The sequence below is a fragment of the Phodopus roborovskii genome, unplaced genomic scaffold, assembly GCF_943737965.1.
Source record: "Phodopus roborovskii unplaced genomic scaffold, PHOROB, whole genome shotgun sequence".
Taxonomy (NCBI): domain Eukaryota; kingdom Metazoa; phylum Chordata; class Mammalia; order Rodentia; family Cricetidae; genus Phodopus; species Phodopus roborovskii.
Window position 1 is genome coordinate 4,205,476 of NW_026126646.1, and position 9,370 is coordinate 4,214,845.

The 9,370-nt window shown below is 52.0% G+C and overlaps 1 pseudogene; it reads right to left on the minus strand.

Annotated features, from left to right (window-relative positions):
- Window positions 1–452: 452 nt before the first annotated feature.
- LOC127213533 (forkhead box protein H1-like) lies at window positions 453–1,655 on the minus strand (annotated as a pseudogene).
- Window positions 1,656–9,370: the final 7,715 nt, after the last annotated feature.

A 9,370-nucleotide genomic window follows, 5' to 3' on the forward strand; every position in this document is an offset into this window, starting at 1 on the left:
CAAGGCCCAGTCTTTCATTTCGTAACCCTTTCCCCAAAAGCTGCTACCCAGGCAGCTGAGGGGCGGGGGCAGGACTCCAGAGTGGACTTGCTTTTGGCTCTCCTCCCCCCACCGTAGAGCCAGGAACACATGGCGGCAGAGGGATGGATGGATGGGTAGCGTGAAGGCTTGAGAAGGTGGTATCAAGAAAAGAAGCACTATTCTAGGCTGAGCATGTTTCTCCAGATCTGATCCCTGTGTGTGGGAGCGTTGAAGGCATGATTGGCCAGGCCTGTCATATCTAGCGGAGGCAAAACCCTTTCTGGAGCAACCCAATTTAAGTTGTAGGTTTCCAACAAGACAGTGCCTGGTGTTTTAAAGCTGTTGCTGTGGACATGCTCCTAGCTCTGGTTATCCATCAAAACGGTATCCAGGGTTGGAGGGGTAAAGCAGCCCCTGCCTGCTTTGAACTATTACAGGCTGTATCAGGAGAGCAGCCAGCCCGGGGCAGGAGCCGTAGGATCCCAAAGGTGGCTGATACTCTTGTTGGGTGGTACTCCCTGGAAGAGGGACTCCAGGTCAGAGGGATTCCCTGGGACCCTTGGGATCCAGCACCTACACTCCAGCAGGCAGGACTGGTTGAAGATGGGCACTGGGACAAGAGGAGGGAGGTGGTGTGGCCAAGGGCATTACTACATTGGGAGTGTAGAGGGCAAGTAAGAGGCGGGTAGCTGGCCCTCAAGGAAGCTGTGCACCTGTGGGGTCCCATGGGGTGTGGGGACCCTGACGGAAGTGGACGGGCCAGGCGCCTTGCTCTGGGGAAGGGAGAAGGCCCGATGACTCCCCTGGGAAGTCTTCCCCTCTATTCTTGTGGGCCCAGCAAGGGGGCAGAGGGGTCATAGGCTTCTCAGAGGAGTTAGGGAGTAGAGTGCACACACCTTCTTCCCCCTTGGAGCAGGCTCCTGCCTGAGCTGAGCTGCTCTGTCCAGCGAGTGCAGGCTGCTGGGGCCCTGTTGGTCCTTTTGCAGGATCCCATAGCAGGGACTTGACGCTGAAACCCTCCCTGGATGGTGGTAAGGATGAGAGGCCCATACGGCAGGCTATGGAGCATGTTAGGAGGGGAGGGAGGGGCTCGAGTCCTTGATGAAAGCTCTGTCTAGCCCGGGTCTGCTGTCGCTGGCGCTGGCCCAGGGCAGTGTTCTGAAGGTATAGCACCCCCTGCTCCTGGGACCAGGCTCATGCCCACCGCCCAGAAGTTGCCCTTGGCCTCGGGCTTTGCAGGGTCCCTGGACACCTTGCAGAAGCACTGGTTAGATAAAAGGTGTGGCAGATGGAGTTCTTCCAGCCCTCATAATCCTTCCTGAAGAATGGGAATACTGCCTGGACCTGAGAGGTGATTTGGGCCAGCTTCAGCCTGGGAAAGATGTGGCCTAAATCACCAAGGCGATCACAGCTGAATAGGTGTGTGTGTGTGGGGGCTTGTCATGTCACAGGTAACTCTTCTCCCTCCTCTTGGGGACTTCAAGGGAGATTCTGTCTTTGGAGGTCTCAGATGAGTGTTGCTGCAAGGCCCCATGCAGAGGAGGCGGCCCTGGGCTGGGGTCTGGGCTATCGGGGGTGGGGGGGTTGTCAGGGCAGACAGACTGTGTCCAGGTTGAATCCCAGCCCGAGGCCATTCTGGGTCTGCCCAGTACACATTTAAGATTTATCTGCACCTCTTTGTGACTCTGTAGTCTTCCCTTTTAACCACTGACTAGTTTTCCATTAGATGCACGAGCGAGTTTGTTTCACTCCTAAACTGTTGGGAGACGTTTCAGACTCAAGAAATTATGGGGAAAAAAAGATGCTGCCAACCTTCCAGCATGTGTTTTCCATAGCATAGGTTTCTAGCATTTTTGAGTCAATGCCAAGCAGTGGACAGAGACTGTGTGAGCAGGCCATGTTTGGCTTTGTAGGAGACTGTTGCACTATCCTGCAGAATGGCAGTGACATCTGATTTCCCAGCAGCCATGCATGCATGTCCTGTGCCATACTCCTCCCAGCACACATGCATGCGTGTCCTGTGCCATACTCCTCCCAGCACACATGCATGCGTGTCCTGTGCCATACTCCTCCCAGCACACATGCATGCGTGTCCTGTGCCATACTCTTCCCAGCACACATGCATGCGTGTCCTGTGCCATACTCCTCCCAGCACACATGCATGCGTGTCCTGTGCCATACTTCTCCCAGCACACATGCATGCGTGTCCTGTGCCATACTCTTCCCAGCACACATGCATGCGTGTCCTGTGCCATACTCCTCCCAGCACACATGCATGCGTGTCCTGTGCCATACTTCTCCCAGCACACATGCATGCGTGTCCTGTGCCATACTCTTCCCAGCACACATGCATGCGTGTCCTGTGCCATACTCTTCCCACCATTCACCAGTTTTTTTTTCCAAAAAGTGATTTCCTTCATTTTAATAGAGGTATGCATGACACCTCATGAAGTGTTTGTTTTCTAGTGCAGGGATGGGACCCAGAGCCCTTCTCATACTTGGCAGGCGATTGTCCATGGAGCGATACTTTGTCTCAGAAGCGCACATCTGAGTCCGTCTTAGTAGATGACAACATCAGCCTGTTTATGGGACCAGGAACCCCTCTCTGTCAAGCAGTTCTTTGTGAGCAATGAGAGGTTCTGAGGTCTTGTAAGTGGTCTTCGCTCCTTCCTTTGTGGAGTGAATCCCCAGGACTTTTCCCTTTTCAATTCACTGTTTGTGTATACATAGCTGTCGGCATGAAAAATACCTCAGAGAGTCTTAGCAGCACGATTAATCAATGTGTAATTTATTGTTTATGCAGCAGTTACCCAATCTGGTAACGTCACATTGGTCCAGGGAATATAGATCTTTTCCCTCCCCATAAATCTGCTGGCCTTCACAACCCAGGGTATTTGTTTTCCGGAAGGGGTGAAAAATAACCATCCCTAAATTATGTGGGACTTTATTTTAAAAATGTGGATGGCCATTTCTAGCTAACCAGTGAGGCTGCAGGATGTGGAAAGATTCCAGCTGGCCAGGAGTTCAATGGAATGCAGTGGTGTCTCTGAGCATTTTTCTTTCTTGTATGTCTGGCTTTCAAAGGCACCCAATGGTTAGATTTAAAAAAGATTTATTTTTATGTGTGTGTGTGTGTGTTCACGCGCACGTGTGCACGCATGTGTGCGCACATGCGCGTACATGTGTGTGCACATGTGTGAATGTATGCCATGTTCATGCAGCACCCTCAGAAGCCACAAGAGGGCATTAGATTCCCCCAGAGTCATAGATGTTTGCCAGCTGCCATGTGGATGTTGGGAATCAAACTCAAGTTCTCTATAAGAGTAGTGAGTTAACTGGTGAGCCGTGTCTCTAGTCCAATTTGACATTTTGAGGATAAGAAGCTTTCCATTTTTCTAGTGGCATTTGTCAGCACAGCAGAAAAGCTAATACCCTGACCATCACTCCAGTCCTCAGTGTGCATGCTCACATAGCTGTCCACATGAATGCTTTAGTAACTTCAGAAAAAAGCTTAGAAATCACCAGGCTGCGTTCCAAGACACAGCTAGCTCCCATGGACCTAGAAAGGAGAAGGAAACAGGCGCCCGAGCTGAGGCTGTACTCAGGGGTGGCGGCTTGGAGAGGACAAGGCAGAGCCCATACAACACTATGCTGTAGCCAGCAGGTGGCTCAAGCCTACTTTCCTTGCAAGCTGGATCAGGGTTCAGGAACAGGTGCCTGGTAGGGAACACATAGGCGCTGTGCCTGGGTAGTGATGCCGACTAACCACCGGCACAGTGGGTAAGGTCCTTCCAGTCCTGCTGTTTTCTCTCTTCCTAGGTCACCATCTTGGGAGAACACTTGCACTCTCTAGAGGGTCAAGACTCAAAGAATGATGGGGCTCGTCTGGGTTAGCCTACAGAGAAGTGGCAGCTAGGTTCTCAGATCTGGCTGAGAATCCTCCTGCAACCATTCTATTCTAACTAGAAGTGTGCCATCTTTTCCCTTCTTGGCCCCTTTGTGCCTTCACTGTCCTGAAGTGTGCTGGCAGATTTAAAGATGGCAAGAGAGTGACAAAGCCCTCAGTGTGGGTGGCACAGTCCTCAGGAGTGTGGGCGACACAGCCCTAAGGCCCAGGGAAGGTGGGGATGGGAGATGTTGGTTGGAGGACATGTAGGGACATTCAGGAATATGAACAAGAAAGTTCAGAACAGCATTGGAGACAGGCACAGATGGAGTCAGTGAGTGACTGGGGCGGGGAGGCGGAGAAGTACCCTGTGGGCAGTGAACAGGGCCCAGCACACCAAACACTGCACCAGAGGCCGGCTTTCCAGCACACTGAACATTGGGTCAGAAGTCTGCGTCCTGTGCTGGCTCCAGAAGTCACGTGACTCGGGAGCTGATTTAACGTTTGCAAGTGTCGCTGTGGTGTGTTCTGGTGTAATCAAACCTGCCGTGGCTGCCTTGCACAGGCAAGGCTTGTATTAGCTCACTTGGCAAACCATGACTGGGATCTTAGCCAGCACAACTCAGTTCTGGGTCTCAAGGTCAACGTGGACACGGCTGGCTACTGAACCTGGAGGAAAGAAACTCAATCGGGTCTCTCCTGCTTCCAACGGTTCACACACGGCAGTCACGGGACCAGACCTCCCATTTGAGGAGGGCCACCCTACTCTCCCCAGTTAACTTGATGACCTCCCTAATGACCCGTGTTGTATGTTCTGAGGACTAGTAGGTTCTGGAAATCGGGATACAGCACATCCTTTGTCAGGAGCCACGGTTCAGCCCACACACGGCTGGCTGGCAGGTGGAGCCGTAGAGTCAGAGGCGTGGAATCCAGGCACACTGCAGAAACTGGAGGTAGGGAGTCCAGGTGTGTGACAGGGTTTCCATGGCAATAAGGAGGGAGACCAGAGGGACAGGGCTGTGTCAGGCATGAAGGCGAACACCTGAGCAACAGAGCTGATGAGACTGGATTCTATTTTCCTGGCCCATTAGGGTCAAGATGGGACGCAAGAAGAAATGGCCTCCTGTAGCCTTGGGCAGGTTCCAGCCTCTGCTTCAAGAGTCCATGGTGGAAGGGTGAGGGCGTGGTGGCTAGAGTGTCAGCCGAGAGCTCACATCTTTAACCTCAAGCAGCACGCTGAGAGAGGGCACTGGGAACGGTACAAGGCTTTGAAACCTCAAAGCCTGCCTCCAGCGATGCACTTCCTCCAGCAAATCCACCCCTCTTAAATTTATTCTAACAGTGCCACCAACTGGGGACAAAGGACTCAACCACCTGAGCCTATGGGGACATTTCACTTAAACCACCAGAGCAAGAGTCACCCACTATGCCACTGAGAAATTTATACCACTGTTTTCAAAACACCCTGTAGTCTTTAGCTGCGGGCACATGTTAAAAATTAATGTCTGTGCTCTTAATAAAATAATGAACACACAGCACAGGGCATGGGTGATTCTAAAACCCTGCTAAGCCTAAATAATAGAACACAAGTTGTCCATCTCCGTGCAAATGATTGCGTGGCATTTCTTCTAATGGTTATTTATTTAGTTGCTGCCCCAGAGTTGATGGTTGAATTATTGTAAAAGCTTCTGCTGTGTTAGGACGGAGGTCCCCCATCATTACCACAATTCTGTTTGTCAGCGGGGAGGACCTATCGTCCCCCGTTATCTCCACATTTCTTTATTGAGCGATGGTTCCCAGCCCGGGTGTCCTAGCTTCTCTTCTCCTTCAGTCAGGGCGTTTTGGGTGTTCTCGGTGAATCTGGGGAAATTCTCCAAAGCTGATACAATGTGACCAGTTGCTTCAGACTCCTGTTCACTAGCGCTTTCCCTACATGCGCTTTCCCTACCAATCACAGCCTGGGCACTTACACCATGAACTAAAATAAACACCTTTCCCCCCACCCAAGGTTGTTAGTCAATTGCAACAAATGACTTGAAACCAGTCCTGTGAGGCGGCTGCCAGCGAGTCACTTGGTGGTTGTGTCTTCACTATGAGAAGTGTCCTCTCATTATGAACCCCATGGCTTGCTGGGCATCAGGTGTAGGAGTCTCACTGACTTCAGAAACAGGGCAGAGGCCCAGCAGTGACTCCCCTGTGGCATGCATGACAGCAGCCAGTTCTGGGGTTTGGAACCCTGGTTGTGGGACCTGAGTTCTTGCTTGTCTCCCGTCCCTTCTACCTTCCAGTGAACACAGGTTAAAACGGTCAGCAGGATGCAGAGGGACCCTCCTCTGACACCAGGACCATCAACTCACCACAGCCACCCTCTCCAGCTCATGCATCTTGCATGGTTTGAATCTTGGGTCCACCTGTTTCCCATCTGCATCGTTATGGAAGATGGCAGTCAGGCCTCCAGAGGGAACCCATTTAAGTGGGGTGCTTTGAAGGACTGTCTGCGCATCTGTGTTCACAAAGTGGGTTCTGCAATGCGGAGTGAACAGTGGGAAGTGCAAAATGTGAGGTGTGTTGGGCAGCGCCTGGTCACACAGCATCCCTGAACCACAAACAGATGAGGAGACAGAGAGGCACAGGGGCTGAGTAGTCTCAAGGAAGGCCAGCCAGGGTAAGATGAGTCTGAGCTGGCTTGGAGCGAATCCTCAGCCTCTCCCCAGCCTGCCCTTCTTGAGTACAGTCTTCTGGTCTATGTATTGTTTTTATCATCTCTCTCTCTCTTTCTCTCTCTCTCTCTCTCTCTCTCTCTCTCTCTCTCTCACACACACACACATACACACACACACACACACAGAGGCATACAATGCTTCTGCATACCTTACACCCACATGCTCATTTTATGCAACACTGCCCCCTGCCCCACACAACCAGAGTTACTCAGGCTGCATCTGTGTCTGGGCTTCTCCATGTCTATGATCAGCTGCAAACACTCACAGTCGACTGCAGCCGAGGTCTCTACGGTGCCAGATATTGACTCTTTGTCCTATCGATGTTGTTATTTCCTCCCGGTCTGCTGTTTCTGTTTTATTCTGGCTTTGTGTGTTTGCACTGTGCAATTCCACTCCTCCTTATTCCTCATAACCCTTTTCTAGACGTGTTCTGTTACCTGTGATGGTAGGTCACTGTTAGAGGGGCATCTCCCCCACCCACACACACCAGGGCCTCTCAGGATCCACTGGGAGGTCTCAGTGACTGACCCTGAGAGAGCCCCTTCCTTGCAGGCCTTGGGGTCAAAAGAGCTGGAGGTGTTTAGCCATATCTACACAGTAGGAGACCTCTGGAGATGCATGCTCCTCCTTTAGTCAGGCCAGGGTGTGTGAGGGGCCTCTGCAGGAGCGGAGGGAAGTGAATCAGGCCTCCTTGCTGGGGTTGGGTTCTAAAAGAGCAGCTCCTGAGCTTGGGCATGATGTGGAACATGCTTCCAGAGCCCATTGTTCTGGGGGTGGCATGGGGTTTCAAACACAGGGAGACACTTTTAAGGCTTGGGAACGGCTCTCCTCTCAGTGAAGAGGGTAAATTTCATGCCCTCTGTGTGGATCCCAGCAGAAGCTATTCTTAGAAACACACGGAATGCTTTCTAATGCTTGGAAATGGCATGTTGCAGGAAACGGGGGAGGGACGGTCTGTAGCGCTCCCAAGCCATCGTCTTCCCGTGTTGAACAAAGATATCATTAATTCTATTTTTAATCGGTAAATGCTCTGCCTCCAAATATAAACGTCAAGGAACCCCGCCAGCGCTCAGCCCGCTTAGGAAGAGGGCTCTCGAAAGTCTTCATGCCTGTGCAGACCGCTGTGGTCCTTGTGTGAGTTGCGGTGGCCACTCTGGTTTGGATGTGGTTACTCTTGCTCAGGCACCAATGAAAGAAAAAGATGGATGACTGGCACCCCGCTGCCACTTGGGAGACGACGGGCAGGTGTAGGGTTGCTGCCCAGGCACAGATGTGAGCTCATAGAACACATTTGTCGGGACTGACTACAAAACCCCAGCAGAAAATGTTCCAAGAGTGGGCTCCTCTGCAGTGTGGGGTGATGGGAGATGTCATTCTGTATATGTTTCTCATACTGGTTAATGAATAAAGCACTGTTGGCCAATAGGAAAGGAAGATAGGAGGGACTAGGAGATAGGGAGGAAAGAGGAAGTAGGAAGGAGGAGCCAAGATGGAGAGTCTGGAGAAAGCAGTATGGCAGCCGGCTCCCGGTAAGAAGACCACGTGGAAATACATAGATTAACACAAATGGGTTAATACTTAAGACAGAGCTAGCCGATAAGAAAGTAGTAACTGGCCAACAGTATAATATCAAATACAGAGTCTCTGTGTGTTATTTGGGGCTGGCGCGGTGGCGGGACAAGACTAGGCGGCAGGAGGAAAAACAATACTCCTTACAGCGGGGTGCACATATTTAATCAGTCCTGGTCCCACATAGGCCAAGTTCTCGAGTTGGTCGTTGGCCCTTCTTGGCTCCACACTTCGGGCGGTGGTATTGTCACTTTCTTTAATTTCCTCAGCCACACTGGACGTACGAATGGAGGGCAGTGTTCTCCCTGAGGCCAGCCTGCTTCCTGTCTGTAGAATCCAGGCCCTTTTGGTCTGGGGAAGGGGTATGTGTGAGCCGCACGGGGCGTAGTGCTGTGCAATGGTCCTTGGATCCACAGAGCTCTCTCAGCTGCCCCAAGGACTTACCCTGTCCGTGACAGGACCCACGAGCCACACAGCCTCAGTGGTTTGGTTCCCATGCACTCTAATTGTTTAAGATTTACTTTTTAAATAAAGCATATACGTGCATTTGTGCGAAGGTTGAGTGCATGTGCATGCATGTTTCCACAGAGGCCAGAAAGGGGCATCAGATCTCGTGGAGCTAGAGTGGCCCCTGGTTGTGGGCCACCTGCCTTGGGCGCTGGGGACTGAACTCAGGTCCTTTGTGAGAGCAGTCACAGGCCTGAACTAAAGCAGGAAGCTTATGTAGCCGGGTGGGGACCGCGATGACAAGCTGAGTGGGTGCCCAAGTACAGTGGACACTGGAAGGCTTAGGTGGGGACTTGGGCTGCTGGCGGCATCAGGGGAGGAGTTGCAGAAGTCTCCAGAAAATGTGCAATGGGTCTTCCTGTGACCTTTCTCATTGGAGATTCTCTGAGAGGGCGGGGTTTGGAGAGGGAGGGGAATGGGGCTCTCCAGACTATGCAGGGGTGAGCTGGAGGTTCCAAGCCAACGTCCACTTCCTGTCTACTCCACTTTCTGACTGTGGATGCCAGCGACCAGCCCTGTCACACACCGGTCACTGTACCTTCCCACCACGATGGACTGTCCCCCCGAACCATGAGCCAAAATAAGCCTTTCCTCTTAGATTGCCTCCCATCAGCAGGGGGGTGGGTCACCATCGGACTTACATTTACACCAATAGGTGTGTTTA